Below are 16,301 nucleotides of genomic sequence, written 5' to 3' on the forward strand. Positions count from 1 at the left end.
ATTTTATTTTACACCTTTTGTTAGATCTGATGTGAAATCTTGTCATTTTTATATTAATATTGTATTACAGTAAGTTGTTCTGTTTATAATTTTTTTCATACTATATAATTTATATGTGGAAATAACCATTTCGAATGGTGTTGTGAACTATAGTTTTTAGTACATGGTTTATATAGACTTCAGTTGGATTCTAATAGGATTTTATAGTTGTCGTGTTGGTTATGGAATGGATCTTTATATTTTACCTTAAACAAAAACCAAAAGCTTGTTATGGGGTTTAGGAAGACATAGGCTTAGAATTTGTATGTAAGGGAGTATGTAAAGGAGTTTGTGGTTATTGGTATCACTTTACTTTGTGCATTGTTAAAATTGTTATATTTTTTTTAGTAAATTTGAGTTGCTCAAAGGACATCTGTCAGCAGATTTGTACCTATGAAACTGGCTGACCTGTTGAATGTGCACTTGGAAGCTGAAGGCATCTGTGTTGGTCCCATGTTCAAATGTGCCCGTAGTGCTGAGAAAAATGAAGTTTAAAAAAAATGCAAATGAGCCTCTAGGAGCAACGGGGGCGTTACCGTTACACCTAGAGGCTCTGCTGTTTCTGCAACTGCAACACCCTCTCCACTTTGATTGACCGGGCCCGGCAGTGAAAACATTATCACGCCTGGCCCTGTCAATCAAAGTGGAGAGGGTGCAGCAGTTGCAGAGACAACAAAGCTTCTAGGTGTAATGGCAACGCCCATTTTGCTCCTAGAGGCTTTATTAGCTCAATTTCCCTACAGCACATGGCCCTATGGTCTGCAATGGAGTCTGTCCGGTTATAGATTCCATGTAATACCATCATTAAAGGTTGAAGAATCAACAGATTAAAACATTCATTGACTGTAAGATAAAAGAATATGCAAATTGATGTAAGTATTCAGACCCTTTACTCAGCAGTTATTTGAAGCCCCTTTGACAGCGATTACAACCTCCAGTCTTCTTAGTTATGATACCACAAGGTTTGCACACCTGAATATGGGGCTTTTCTGCCATTCTTCTCTGCAGATGCTCAGTCTCAAACTCTGTCAGGTTGGATGAGGACCATCGGTTGACAGACATTTTCAGGTCTCTCCAGAGATGTTTAGTTGGGTTCAAGTCAGAGTTCTGGCTGGGCCACTCAAGGACCTTCACAGAGTTGTCTCTAAGCCACTTCTGTGTTGTTTTGGTTGTGTGCTTAGGGTCATTGTCTTGTTAGAAGGTAAATCTTCGGCCCAACCCCAAAGCATGATGCTGCCACCACCATGTTTCACTGTAGGGATGGTATTGGGCAGCTGAAGAGCAGTGTCTACTTAGAATTGAGCACAAAAGTTTAATTGGTTTAATCAGATCAGGGAATCTGGAGAGTCCTTTAGGTCTTTTTTTTTACAAACTCCAGGTGGGCTTTCATGTGTCTTTTAGTGAGGAGAGGCTTATTTCCGGCCATTATGCCATAAAGCCCAGATTGGTGGAATTATACAGTGATGGTTGCCCTTCTGGATGTTGCTCTCATCTGCACACAGGATATTCACAGTTCAGCCAGAGTGACAGAGTGACCATTGGGTTCTTGATCACCTGGTGGGACAGCCAGCTCTAGGAAGAGTCCTGGTTGTTTCAAACTTCTTCCATTTAAGAATTATGGAGGCCACGGTGCTTTTAGGAGTTTAAGTGCCATAGCAAAGAGTCGGAATACTTATGTCCATGCATATTTTTCATAAAAAAAAAAAAAATTGCAACATATTTGCAACATATCTAAAATCCAGTTTTCTCTTTATCATTATGGGGTATTGACTGCAGACTGATGGGGGAAACTCTATTTTTTTTAACTTTACCACAAGGCCACAACATAAAAAAATTTGAAAAAAAGTTAAAGGCTCTGAAGACTTTCTGAATGTATTGTATATGTTACACACAACATGCTACTTAAACTAGTCACAAAAAAATATTTTGGGATGCAAACTGAAGTCTAAACGAGTGTTTAGTCATCCTTTAAAATGCTGATGAAATCATTGGTAGGCATAAAGAAAAGTATTTGCATGAATTTCTTCTGAACTAGCCTACTTTTTCCACTGCCGACATCTGGAACATATTATCCAGGAAAAACTGGAGAGTGGTTGGTTGCTAGCTATGATCCCAAAGTCTAACGTCAGCCTGATAAGCCTTGGGCTGTCACAGTCTAGACACCGTTCATACCTGGAAGGTTTTGACTCAAGAAGATTCTACTAAAGCTCCCGTAATGAAGGCCAATCAGGCAATCAGTTCTGACATGGGGGCAGGGACTTTCATGTTTATTCTTTTAATTAACTGAAGATGAGGTCAGGAAATATCATGAATTTGGGTGTTATGACCACTTAAGATAATCTATAACCTCTCTCTATGTACATAACCTCTAACCTTCAATATAATATAATTTATACTACTAACAAGATGAGTTTACACCTTGTATGTGGCACATTTTGGAGAAGATCTGGAGGAGACGCTTGTACACTGTTTTCCTGGGCTGGAATTTTATATGTCGCTGGAACATTTATTTGATAGCTCAGCATATTGTTGTTTAGTGCAATGTTTTGTGTCATAAGGTCTTTTTACATAGGTTGATGCTCAGAAAGGAATATTCAATGTAATGTCCATTCGGCTGATCATCAGCCCATCTAATCACCCCACCGATCAGCTGACAAACAAGCAGAGCACATAATTGGTCCCCCATGCAGTTTGCATTGACCCGTGAAAATACAATCATCAGCGCTCGTTATGGCCATGTAAAAGGATCTGGTCCTTTATACCTCAATAACTGATTTTTGCGATGTGCCCAAAACATCCGTACTGTACTTTTGTCAAATTCTTGCACTTCTGTGGTTTATTTTTGAGCCTATGGGACTTGACCAATAAAGTGTGACCTAATTTTTAACTGGGGTGAAGAAGCAGTCTTAAGTAGGCAATGGTGCCTGAGCAGGTCCAAAGGTCTCTCTGCCATATTAATAAGAAACCAATATTTCGCATTGGGGGCCAGAAGCTTTAATTTTCTGCCTCTGATATGTCGCCTCCAAGTCTATGGTGTTTAATATGATTGTATATTCTCCATACTGTGGTTTATATTAAATAATTTGTACTTTTTATGCCATTGAGATGAGTAGATCATATTCGATATGCAAATAGGAATATCTCTTCGTTTGTCTCAATTCTGGTACATGTGGCTGTGACAAAATGGCATCCTACAGCTTTTATTTAGTATCCTATGGAACAAATAGGACCGCAGCATCTAAGGGGTCAGATGCGGCATCTAAGCGCAGAAGCGCTGATCTGAGCTGTTAGAGCAGGTGCTCGGCTGTAATAAGAGAGGTGGGCTCCTGATCCGTGCTGCAAAGGAGATCCATTCAGCTGTTAGACTAGGCCACTGTAAGCGTCCATTCACACATCCGTAATTCTGGCTCCGCATCCTTTTCGCAATTTTGCGGAACGGGTGCCGACCCATTTATTTCAGTGATGCCCAAATGATGTCGATAGCCCACTGTATGCTGTCTGCATCCGTAGCTCCATTCCTCGGCCCCACAAAAAACATAAAGCATTTCTATCATAGGGCCAGCCATGTGCGGCCCGCAAAATGCGGAACGGACATGGCTGGTATCTGTGTTTTGCGGACCCTCGATTTGCCCTAAAAAGATGGTGGCCTACCATAAGACCCATTAGTGACCACTGTAAACAGGCATATTGGCGGTCACTAATGGGTTCATGCTCCATTCCATAGGTGTAACCAGACTTTTATGATCACTAACAACCTGCCGTTCTGTCTTCTTCTGTTATTTGGGCAGTTCCTATGCCGCTGTCTCACAGCTGTACCATTCGTGTGGATTACCTGACCTCTCTGCTGCAGCTTTGGATCATTTCTGAAAGGAGCGCCTTTTCTTTTTATTATTATTATTATTTATTTTAAAGCACCATTAATTTCATGGCGCTATACATCCAGCTGGGGTTTCACAAAAATAAAAAAGAATTAAAAAAAACACAGTATACGAGAAACTATTAACAGACTGGTACAGAGGGGTAGAGAACCCTGCCCACACTATATAGGTGTAGCTGTGATCCCATACAGATGAATGGGGTGGCAGCATGAATTACATGTTTGCTGCGACCCTGTCACGCAAATCACTAAAAATACAATACTCTTTAGATTCGCAAGTCGGGGTTGCAGGAAACAGGGGAGTCACGCTGCGTCCCCATTCATGTGTATGGAATGACCGCTGCACTGCGAAGCCCTTGTCTTGCGACCTATGTCTCCAGGTAGCCATACTCTTCTGGCTTCTGTAGTGAGTTGCTGGTTATATCCTAAACCCTGCGCCTTTGAATGTAGTAATCCTAGTATCTTGTTCCTTGTCTATTTTGCTTCTTATCAAGTGTACTTTTTGTTCTTTCAGTTATTCTAGTCCAGACATTGCTTCCAAGAGCTGTAATTTGCTTGTTTCCTTTATGTCCCTTGATACGAGTTAATCTTCACTCAGTTTGCGTTTCTTGTCTCTAATGCCTAAATGTTCGGGTCAGTATTACAGCTTAAGTTTTCTGATATCTTTGAGACATTAGTGTCTGATGTTAGAATCACTGTTTAGGGACAGATCTTAGGAAAGATTCAGGGAAAGTTAGAGGAAGGGTCTATTAGTTCTATCATATATTTGCCATATCATCCTCATTATTTCATTTGTTTCATCGCCATCATCCGTTTATTCCATCATCTAATTGCCATCATCATCCTGTTCCAGTTATTTATTGGTAAGTTCCAATTTTCCTGCATTCCTTTGACCTGCTAATATTGATATGTGCTTTGTTTTATTATTCATGTGACTGTTACATTATTCAGTCCTGTCTGTTCTATTGCAAATAATCGTTATATATTATAAGGTTTGTCTGCTTTGCTGAAAGGCTCCCAAAATGATGAGTAGATCACATTGTGAGCCACTGCTGGGACTCCTAGCAATCAGATGTAATCTATGGAAGAATGTGTTCAGTTTTCCTGCAGTGCCCCCACAGGGGAAAGAAGCATTACACTGGACCTGGCTGGTACTCCAGAGCAAGCCTTTTTCTGTGTAGACATCCCATGCTGTGGCTAGAGGCTAGCAAAGTTATGAAAACTTTGATTCGGCTGAATTTCACAAATTTGCTCTGTGACAAATTACTTTGTGGTGGGCGCAATGATGGGGAACGGAAGATTGCGCCACCCCCGTCACTGAACCCCTCAGGTGCCACGTTCATCGCTGATTCCGGCATCTGAGATAAAAAATTAGGGCTTACAGGAGTTAATCGGGAAAAAAAACAACTATACTCACCTTATCCATTTGAGCGCGAAGAGGCCACATCGGCCATCTTGATTGAAGATCCTGAGCGAAATCTCGTGCGGTGTGTGATGACGTTATCACACTGGCCGGCATGGTGATACCATACGTCCGTCAGCATGAGATTTTGCGCGGGATCTTCAATCAAGATGGCAGTGGTGGCCTCTTCGCGCTCAAATGGACGAGTTGAGTGTGATTTATTTTTAACACTATTTCAGGCAAAATTGATTTCTTACCACGAGTCACGAGCAAATTAGGCTTAGTGGCGAATTGAATTTTCCCTGAAATTCGGATTGAAGTCCACTTCAGACACTTTGATTCACACAACACTAGCTGTGGCTAATAGATCCTGAATGAGGGATGAGTTACTATTAGCTCAGAATTGCCCAGTAGGGTATTGAGGGTATAACTGTTGTTTCAGTTTATTTTTAATATTGTGTAGGGATATGGATGTTAAACTTTTTGTAATAGGGAAAGAAGTTTCTTTATACAGGAAAATATGGTGTAAGCAGTCTTATTAATAAAAATCTAACTACAAATGACTACGGAGAGCCTGTCTTCAGTCTTCAGTCCAACTGAGCACTGAAGACTTCTGTGTATAACATACAGAGGCTTCCAACCTGCCTCTTGTCCCAGTCCCTGACTTTGTCCTCACTATCACGGCCCATCTAACTTGTTACACGCAAGCTTCTTCAGAAGAATTACTGGGAGGCCTCATGTACCCGACAGTTGTTTTTCTCGGTCCGCAAAACGGGGTCCCGTTGTTCCGTGATCCGTTTCCGTTTTTGTTTCCGTGTCTTCCTTTATTTTTGGAGGATCACCAGACATGAAGGAAAGTAAAACAAAAATCTAAGTCAAGTTTGCCATGCAAATGATAGGAAAAAAACGGACGCGGACGCGCGGACGCAGATGACAATCTTCTGTGCCTCCGTGCTTTTTCACGGACCCATTGACTTGAATGGGTCCGCGAACCGTTGTCAATGAAAAAATAGGACAGGTCATATTTTTTTCACGGACGCGGATGACAAACGGAAGTCAATGGGTCCGCAGAAAATCACGGAAAACGGAACAACGGACACGGAACTCAACTACGGTCGTGTGCATGAGGCCTAAGACTTTTTCTACCCTATTTTTCGAATACAAAGAAAAATCTTTTTCTAATGAAGTTTATTACAAAAATGTTTAACATCCCCGACCTTACACTATATTGAAAATAAACTAAAACAACAGTTACACTGCAATATGAGGTTTTCTAAGCCATAAAACCCCTTTAGTTTTAATTGCTCATCTACATGATGTTCACCCATGGTTTGCCATTGTGTCAATGGCCCATATGAACAGGTCATATGCTAACTTTATACATTTATAATCTCACATATAATAAATGCAAACCAGGGTTTATGATTGGATAAAAACCAAAATCTGAATAAATAATTATCCAACAAATTCTAAGAAATTGCAACATATTGAAACCATTGACATGAAATAAAATGAAGGAATTTTCCTGAAATCAGGCCGTGCTCCCAGATGTTGGTGATGAGCTGCACACCACACAAATGCTTTTGTTAGCAATGGAAATGAATCCGCTCCAATCAAGGGGAGCGTGTAACCATATCCGACTGGCATGTGCGCCGATGTTTAGGGGTTAGAGATGCTTATTGTAACCTGCTGCTGGTGCAGGGCAATTCACTAATCAGTACCCAGAGCCATAGCGCAGCCACGTGTGGTCAAAGGGAGATGGGAGATTTCCTGTGGAAATCACAGGTCTTTGTGCTCCCAGTTCATTCAATCCACACAGACAAACAATGACATCACAAACTTCTAACCATCGACATCAGATCAATGCAACGGCTAAAAAATATATTCCCTTAGCTTTAGGAATCTATACATAGCAATTACACTGCCATAAATGGTCCCTGTCAAGAGCTCCACACAGGAGGCATAACATTCGGATAGGCTCCCTGGTCAAAAACAACTATGTTTTTAACCCCTTAAGGCCAATTTTTGATTTAGCATTTTAATTTTTTTTCTCCCGCCTTCCAAAAGCTACAACAACTTTTTCAATTTTTATTCACATACATATATGAGGGCTTATGTTTTGTGGGATAAGTTAAAGGGTTTCAGTCACCAGAAATACCTAAATTAAACTGGCTGGCATTAGCGATGTGCTAATGTCAGCTGAACCTAACTAGCCTGTTCCTAGTTTTATCCATGGCCCCGTTACTCCATAGATGTAACTTTTATAATATGCAAATCAGCCTCTAGGAGCGGGATGGGGGTCGTTGCTCCTGCTCCTAGAGGCTCCGTTCTCCCGCCTCTGTCACCTCCCTCCAAGTCTTGATTGACAGGGGCAGGCAGCGTTCGCATCCTCCTGCTGGCCCTGAGTGCATGGTAAATTTCGCGCCTGCACCGTGCCGTTCAGTATTTAGCGCAGGCATAGTGAAGGAAGGACGCTCACTGGCTGCTAACTTCCTTACTGCGCCTGCGCAGAATACTGGACAGCACAGCGCAGGCGTAAGATTTACCATGCACTCAGGGCCAGCAGGAGGATGCGAACGCTGCCTGGCCCTGTCAATCAAGACTTGGAGGGAGGTGACAGAGGTGGGAGAACAGGGCGTCAAGGAGCAGGAGCAACGACCCCCATCCCGCTCCTAGAGGCTAATTTGCATATTACAAGCTACAATTATGGAGTAACGGGGGCATGGATAAAACTAGAAATAGGCTAGTTAGGTTCAGCTGACATTAGCACATATCTAATGTCAGGCAGTTTAATTTAAGTATTTCTGGCGACAGAAACCCTTAAAGGGATTCTGTCACCTCCCCTCAGCCAAAAAACGATTTAAAAGCAGCCATGCAGCACAGCTTACCTGGATTAGGCTGTGCTCTTTTATCTTGAAATCCGTCCAGCAGTTACTTCAAAAAACGACTTTGATCAATAAGGAAATGCGTCCTGAAGGTGCCCAGAGGGGCGTTTTTTTCTTCTTAGTGAGCCCAGTACCGCCCCTCTTTCAGTGCCCAGCCCGCCTTCCTTGTACTTTCTAACCGCCGCCCCCAGCCTGCCACAGCCTCTCCTGCCTCTCCTCCCCCTCCCTCACGCCGAACGAAGTCTCGCACAGGCGCAGTAACCACTGAGGGCTGCGCCTGTGCGATCATCAGGAGACTGAGGGCGGCAGCTTCATCTTCGTCACTGGGCATGCGCCGAGCCCAGTGACGTCCGATATTAGCTCTTTCCCTCAGTCAGCCTGGTAGGAAGCGCAGAGGATTGCCGATCGGCTGCTGCACCCTGCGCTTTCTCCAGTCTGCCTGCCTTTACTTAATATAATAAGACCTAATTCGCCCCAACAAATACTTATTTATTTCCTGAAGGGAGGGTGGGAAAAGAAATCGCTGGCCGTCTTCACTGTGGCAGGCAGACTGGAGAAAGCGCAGGGTGCAGCAGCCGATCGGCAATCCTCTGCGCTTCCTACCAGGCTGACTGAGGGAAAGAGCTAATATCGGACGTCACTGGGCTCGGCGCATGCCCAGTGACGAAGATGAAGCTGCCGCCCTCAGTCTCCTGATGATCGCACAGGCGCAGCCCTCAGTGGGTACTGCGCCTGTGCGAGACTTCGTTCGGCGTAAGGGAGGGGGAGGAGAGGCAGGAGAGGCTGTGGCAGGCTGGGGGCGGCGGTTAGAAAGTACAAGGAAGGCGGGCTGGGCACTGAAAGAGGGGCGGTACTGGGCTCACTAAGAAGAAAAAAACGCCCCTCTGGGCACCTTCAGGACGCATTTCCTTATTGATCAAAGTCGTTTTTTGAAGTAACTGCTGGACGGATTTCAAGATAAAAGAGCACAGCCTAATCCAGGTAAGCTGTGCTGCATGGCTGCTTTAAAATCGTTTTTTGGCTGAGGGGAGGTGACAGAATCCCTTTAAATTTGCCATAATTAAGATTGGAAAACAGAAAAAATATCTTTGTGGGGTAAGATTGAGAAGAAAAACAGCAATTACTGTGCACTAAAATTGAAATGGCGACCATAATCTGCAGGTCAGTTTGATTATGATGATACCAGATTTCTATAGTTTTTATTATGTTTCATTGCATTTAAAAATAAAAACGTTATTTTGCATCACCATATTCCGACACCCATAACTTTTTTATATTTCTATCTACACAGCTGAAGTGAGGGCTTATTTTTTTGTGGGGCGAGCTGTAGTTTTTTTTGGTACATATAACTTTTTTGGTACTTTTTATTGCCAAGGTAACCAAAGAATGGCAAATCGATAAATTTTTTCTCTCCGTTATTTCAGTTTGAATATTTTCAGATGCAGTGATACAGTATATATTTATGTTTCTTTTTTATTGTTTATTTTTAAAATGATGTTTATTATGTACAATTGGGAAAGGGGGTGATTAGATTTATTATTATTTTGTGTTTTCAACAACTTTTTTAAATTTGTATAATTATTAATCTCCTTAGGGGACATGAGATCCTCTGATTGCTTGTACCATAGGCTATAATAGAATACTGTTGTAGTATATAGGAATTTTCACTGACTGCTGGCAGCTTGGGGGGAGTTCACATCACCGTTATCTTTCCGTTCTTCTAATCCGTCAGAAGAACAGAAGAAAAAAACTGGATCCTGTAAAAAATTGGATCCTGTATATCAGTTATGCACATTTGGTATCTCTGTGAGCCATTTCCATCTGAAATCTTTTTTTTTTTCAGACAGAGCAAAAAGTACTGCACGCAGGACTTCCTTTTCAGTCTAAAAAAATGTATCTCTGATGGAAAAATATCTGTGATATCAGGCTGTCCTAGGAACTGATTGGAGCCTCAAAATTTTGCGACTGAAGGACAGAGGGAGCCCTATACTTCTAACTGCTCAGATGCCTTGGTGTCTGTTGACCGTGGCATCAGAGGGGTTAAATGACTGGTTTGGTATCATCTCCGACCCTGTTCACTGCTGCCAGGTGTCTGCTGTATTACACAGCCTCCACGCACCACATATGGAGCCAGATCAGCTTGTAAACCCACTCCATACATTCCTTGGACACAAATGCCATACATGTATGCCATTTTGCGTTGAGGTTAATCTGTTTCAGGGAAAATATAGATAAAAAACACGAATGGTGGGGTTTTCCACCAGCTTCTTTTTGTCCAGTTTGGTTGGATTGATAGAGCATTTCATACATTAAAAACTGGGAATGGGAGAAGACTGATGGAGCTTACTCTCTACTAGTGTTGAGCAAACTTGTGGTTTAAGTTCGGCGTCTAAAGTTCGGCTTCGGGTTATCGAAGAATCCCGATATGGATTCCGAATTCCGTTGTGGTCTGTGGTAGCGGAATCCATAACGCGATTCTTTGATAACCAAACTTTAGACGCCGAACTTAAAACACAGGTTCGCTCAACACTACTCTCTACCAGATTCTCCCAGCCCATCTTGGCTTAATTGACGTCCCCTTTATATATGGAGACAACCAAAGGTGGGGAGGAGGGAGTCAGATTAGAGCCGCCCAGTGACTATTCTGTCTGTTCCCAGTTCATTTTTAAACTATGTATTCTCTGAATTCCTGCATCAATTTTCAGTAACACACAGCTGTTTGTAACCAGGGAACCAGGCAAGATTTTATGCTTCTGGTGGTTTGGGCAGCATGAAGCTCCTGACTGGTTCCCATCCAGATGCATTGATCATCTACCTACTGGATAGGGCATACTTGTTACATCAGTGGAGGTCTGACTGATAGGACTAGGCACTAGTTAACAGAACAGGGTCCTCCATTTTCCCCAGAAGCATCTAGGAGGAGTTAGAATGGAGCAGAAGTTGAGAAAATGTCCTGCCGCTGCATTACCTATAGCACTGACGGGAACAGCCGATTCCCGCCAAGCCAACTGGTCTGAGCACATCTGTGCTATCGTTTTCACATCTCCTGCTTACGCCAATACTAATGCACTGTAGTTACTTATCTGTTCTTTTTAAACTGGAGCAGTATATGATATCTGCCAGAACAATCCGCTATATTAGTTATTTTGTGTGTTTATGTCATCACATCCAGATTACTTATGTATTACTGCTACACAATTTTGTTTTGATAATGTTTTTTGCCAATAATTTTGGATTCTGTTGATATAAATATCACGGTAAATGTATAAATATATAGTGATCCAGTAAACACAGGCACAGAGCTTGGCAGGCAGCAATCAGATCATCACTCATTACATGATAGAGCCAGCAAAATAGTCTTATATTCTCTGTCCAGTGCTGGGAGAAATGTATGTATCTTCTGCTGATTTTTTATTTTTTTTCAGTGTGTGCAAAAAAAAGAGAAGGGCTAAAAAAAAAACGTAATTCTGACATAGCTTTATAGGTTTAGTTTTTACCTATTACCTTTATTCTCCCGACCAGTAAAATTACAGCGATACCACATTAATATAGTTTGTCTTAACCACTTCCGGACCGGGCCTAATTTTTGCAACTCTGACACTTGTCACTTTATGTCGTAATAACTTTCGAACGCTTTTAGTTATCCAAGCAATTTAGAGATTGTTTTCTTGTGACACATTGCACTTCATGTTAATGGTAAATTTGAGTCAACATGCTTTACCTTTATTTATAAAAAAATCCAAAAGATAACGAAAATTTGAAAAAATTCACTGTTTTGTAAATTTGAATCTTTCTGCTTTTAAGACAGATAGTGAGTGATGCCTCATACAATATTCATTAATTAACATTCCCCATATATCTACTTTATGTGGGCATCATTTTGGTAATGTAATTTTATTGTTTTTTATGGTCCATTGACATGTCCATAGTGTATTGCGGATCCGCGCAATACACCCAGCCGGCACCCCTATGGAACATGTTCTATTGTTTTCCAGAGCCGCAGACCGGAAGATCGGGGGCGTGCTCCGGAATTGCGGATGAGGACAGCACACTGTGTGCTGTCCGCATCCATTCCTGCCCCATAGAGAATGAATGGGTCCGCACCCGCTCCGCAATTTGCGGAACGGATGCGGACCCATTCTACAAACGTGTGAATAGACCCTTAGGACGTTAGAAGATTTACAGTTTTTGAAGCAATTTTTTTAATTTTTAAGAAAATTTCCAAAGTCAACTTTTTTAAGGACCAGTAGTTCTGAAGTCACTTTGTGGGGCTTACATAGTGGAAACCCTCCATAAATGACCCCATTTTGGAAACTACAACCCTCAAGTTACTCAAAACGAATTTTACAAACTTTGTTAACCCTTTAGGTGTTCCACAAGAATTAAAGGAAAATGGAGATGAAATTTAAAAATTTCACTTTTGTGGCACATTTTTCCATTTTAATCCATTTTTTTCTTTAACACATTGATGGTTAACAGCCAAACAAAACGTAATATTTATTACCCTGATTCTGCGGTTTACATAAACACCTCACATGTGTTCGTAAACTGAAAAGGAGATTTTGCTGAACTGGTTTTTAGATGCCATGTCCCATTTGAAGCCCCCCTGATGCACCCTTACAGTGGAAACTTCTAAAAAGCGACCCCATTTTGTAAACTAGGGTATAAGGTGCAAGTTTTTTGGGTACTGTTTTGGGGTACATATGATTTTTAAGGTGCTCTATATTACGTTTTTTTGTGAGGCAAGGTAACCAAAAAAATTACTGTTTTGGCACTGTTTTTATTTTTTACAACATTCATCTGACAGGGTAGATCATGTGCTATTTTTATAGAGCAGGTTGTTACGGACACGATGATATCAAATATGACTACTTTACTTTGTTTCAGTTTTTCATAATAAAGCATTTTTTTGAAAAAAATTATGTTTTTGAGTCTCCATTTTCTGAACGCCATATTCTTTTTTTCTGCCAATCATCTTGACATTTTTATTCGTACAATTTTTGGGTACATATGATTTTTCGATCATTCATTATTACACTTTATGGGGCAAGGTGACCAAAAAATTGGTTGTTTTAGCACAGTTTTTATTTATTTATTTTTACAGCATTCACCTGAGGGATTAGGTCATGTGACATTTTTATAGAGCAAGTCATTATGGACGTTGCAATACCTAATATGTATACTTTTTCATATTTATTTAAGCCAACAAATTAGTGTCTCCATAGTCTGAGACCCATAGCTTTTTTATTTGTTGACCAATTGTCTTAGTTAGGATCTCATTTTTTGCAGGATGAGGTGACAGTTTGGTACTATTAGGGGGCATATGCTTTTTTGATCGCTTGGTGTTGCACTTTATGTGATGTTAGGTGACAAAAAATGGCTTTTTGGCACTGTTTTTATTTTATTTTCTTTTTTTACGGTGTTCACCTGAGCGGTTAGGTCATGTGATATTTTTATAGAGCAGGTTTCTACGGACGCAGCAATACCTAATATGTCTACTTTTTTAAATTTATTTCACTTTAACACAATAATAACAGTTTTGAAGCAAAAAAGAAATCTTATTTCAGTGTCTACATTTTCTGAGAGTCATATTTTTTAAAAATTTTTGACCGATTGTCTTAAGTAGGGTGAACATTTGTTGTGGGATGAGGTGACAGTTTGATTGGTACTATTTTGGGGGGCATACGCCTTTTTGATCGCTTGCTGTTGTAATTTTTGTGATGTAAGGTGATAAAAAATAGCTTTTTGGCACAGTTTTTTTTTTTTTTTGACATAGCAGCCCCAGAGAGGCTGTACAGCAGAACAGTGATGGCCAGTTGGCCTGCGAACACATGCGGTCTGCCAGCTTGACTCACCCAGCCGGCGATGCACAGGTAAGCCCTTACCTGTGCCACGAGCCGATCTGAAATCAAATGCGGTCACCGGGAGCAGGCAGTTCCGAGAACAGCCCGATGAAGGCCCCATGGCGGCTGTTCTCGGAATTGCCTGTTCCTCGTGACCGCATTTGATTTCAGGCCGGCTCACGGCACAGGCACAGTTAAGGGCTTACCTGTGCATCGCCGGCCGGGTGAGTCCAGATGACAGCCCGCATGTGTTCGCAGGCGAACACTGCGAACTGGCCATCACTGCAGCAGAATACAACGCTGTAAAGCCTCAGTGCAGGGCTGATCGAGGTCTGTGGAGGACCCGACAGCTTCTGCCCTCTCCCGGCCCCAGCGGTCACATGACCACCAGGTCAGGACAGCATGGTGCTTCCTGATCTGTATACACAGTGCTCGTTCAGCGGTGTGTATACAGCGATCTAGAAGGCAGGGACACCCAGGAACTGTCCCTGCCTTCTGTCTGTGGTGCCCTGCTGTCTCTATACCATACAACACCATATGGTTGATATCAGCAGGTGGGACCCATGGTGAGATGTAGGCTTGCTTGCATTGCATTAACCACATTTCTGTAATGTGACTTCTTTAGCTTTTTCAGTAAAACTAAGAATTTAAAGGGGTTTTCTACTTAATGTATATAAAACGTACAGTAATCACTCCATAATAATTAGGGCTGTGACTTTCTAGCATACTAATACTGTCCAAGATTTACAGTTTCCAAACTCGGATATGCTCCCTTGTCAATTACAATATGAGAGTTTTGACACAATGTAATAAGCACTGCATCTGTGTGATCAGGACTAAGTCAGGACGGAGTTAGGGTACAGTCTGGCAGTGCAGTTGGCTTTTATTGCAAAATCATATGGTCATTGTCTGGCGTGGGTGGTTGTGGCTCAGCCACATCGTTGAGATGTAACTTTCTTTCGTTACCATTATTGATGATGTATCCTCAGGATAGGTCTTCGATATCAGATTGTTGGGGGGGGTCTAGTTTCTGGCACCCACGCTGCTCAGCTGTGTAAAGAGAACTCGGAGTTCCTGCAAATGTTGTGTTTTCTTCATTATTTATGTGTTCACCATTGTCACCATTGAAGGGTGAGCAGGTGTAATTACAACTTCTCCGTCCCATACATTTCGATGAGACAGGAGTGTAACTACAATTGCTCCAAATGAGACAGAGAAGCTGTAACTGAACTGCTTGCTCATGAAATAAGCACTTACAGCAGAGCTGCTTTCTCTTCAAACAGCTGATCGGCAGGGGTGCTGGGAGCTGGACCCACACTTATCTCATATTGATGACCTATCTTGAAGATAGGCCCTCTATTTTGGTAACCAGACAACCCTTTTAGGCTACATGCACACGACCGTTGTGTGTTTTACGGTCCGTAAATCGGTCAAACATGGATGGCGTCCGTGTGCGTTCCGTAATTTGCGGAATGGCATGGACAGCCATTTATATAACTGCCTATTCTTGTCCTCAAAAACGGTTATATTTTTTTTGCGGGCCACGGAACGAAGCAACAGATGCGGACAGCACACTGAGTGCTGTCTGCATCTATTGCGGCCCCATTGAAGTGAATTGGTCCACATCCGAGCCGCAAAAACTGCGGCTCGGATGCGGACCAAAACAACGGCCGTGTGCATGAGGCCTTAAAGAGGACCTTTCCTCTGTTTAACCCTAGTCTAATTAGTGTCTTACCTTATAGGGCGGCCCCCACTGATGTCATCCCACTTTATTTTTTTGTCCCCCATTGATTTCGGCGCCTTATATTCTAATTAGCCGACTTGGTTATACTAGGCGGAGACTGAAGCGGTTCTCTTCACCCTGGCTGTGAGCGCATCCAATCAGAGCGCACCGCTCATAGCCAGGGAGGAGTTCGGTCTTTGAAAAAAAAAAAAAAAGTGCGATGACATCAGTGGAGGCCGCCCGATAAGGTAAGACCCTAATTAGACTAGGGTTAAACAGATGAAAGGTCCTCTTTAAGTCTTTCTATATAAAAGCTCATTCACACTTCCGAATTCAATGGGCTTTTTTTCTTCATTGAATAAACCATGTCAATGTATTAAAATGGTTTTATTTACATTTCCCTTTTTATACCCATTATATCTGGCAGAGTTTTCAGCCATAGAAGTCAATGGGTTGAAGTGAATTCACGTTACATATCGGTACGGTTTGCATACAGCAATAGAATAGCTCCTTTTGCGAAAATTACGAAACA

At 42.0% G+C, this 16,301-nt stretch overlaps 1 protein-coding gene across 1 annotated transcript in view; it reads left to right on the plus strand.

Moving 5' to 3' along the window:
* The window catches only part of LHX6 (LIM homeobox 6), a 149,538-nt gene that overhangs the window by 59,594 nt on the left and 73,643 nt on the right, over positions 1-16,301 (plus strand). The window lies entirely within an intron of this gene.

Source organism: Bufo gargarizans, chromosome 9 (assembly GCF_014858855.1).
Source record: "Bufo gargarizans isolate SCDJY-AF-19 chromosome 9, ASM1485885v1, whole genome shotgun sequence".
Classification (NCBI taxonomy): Eukaryota; Metazoa; Chordata; class Amphibia; order Anura; family Bufonidae; genus Bufo; species Bufo gargarizans.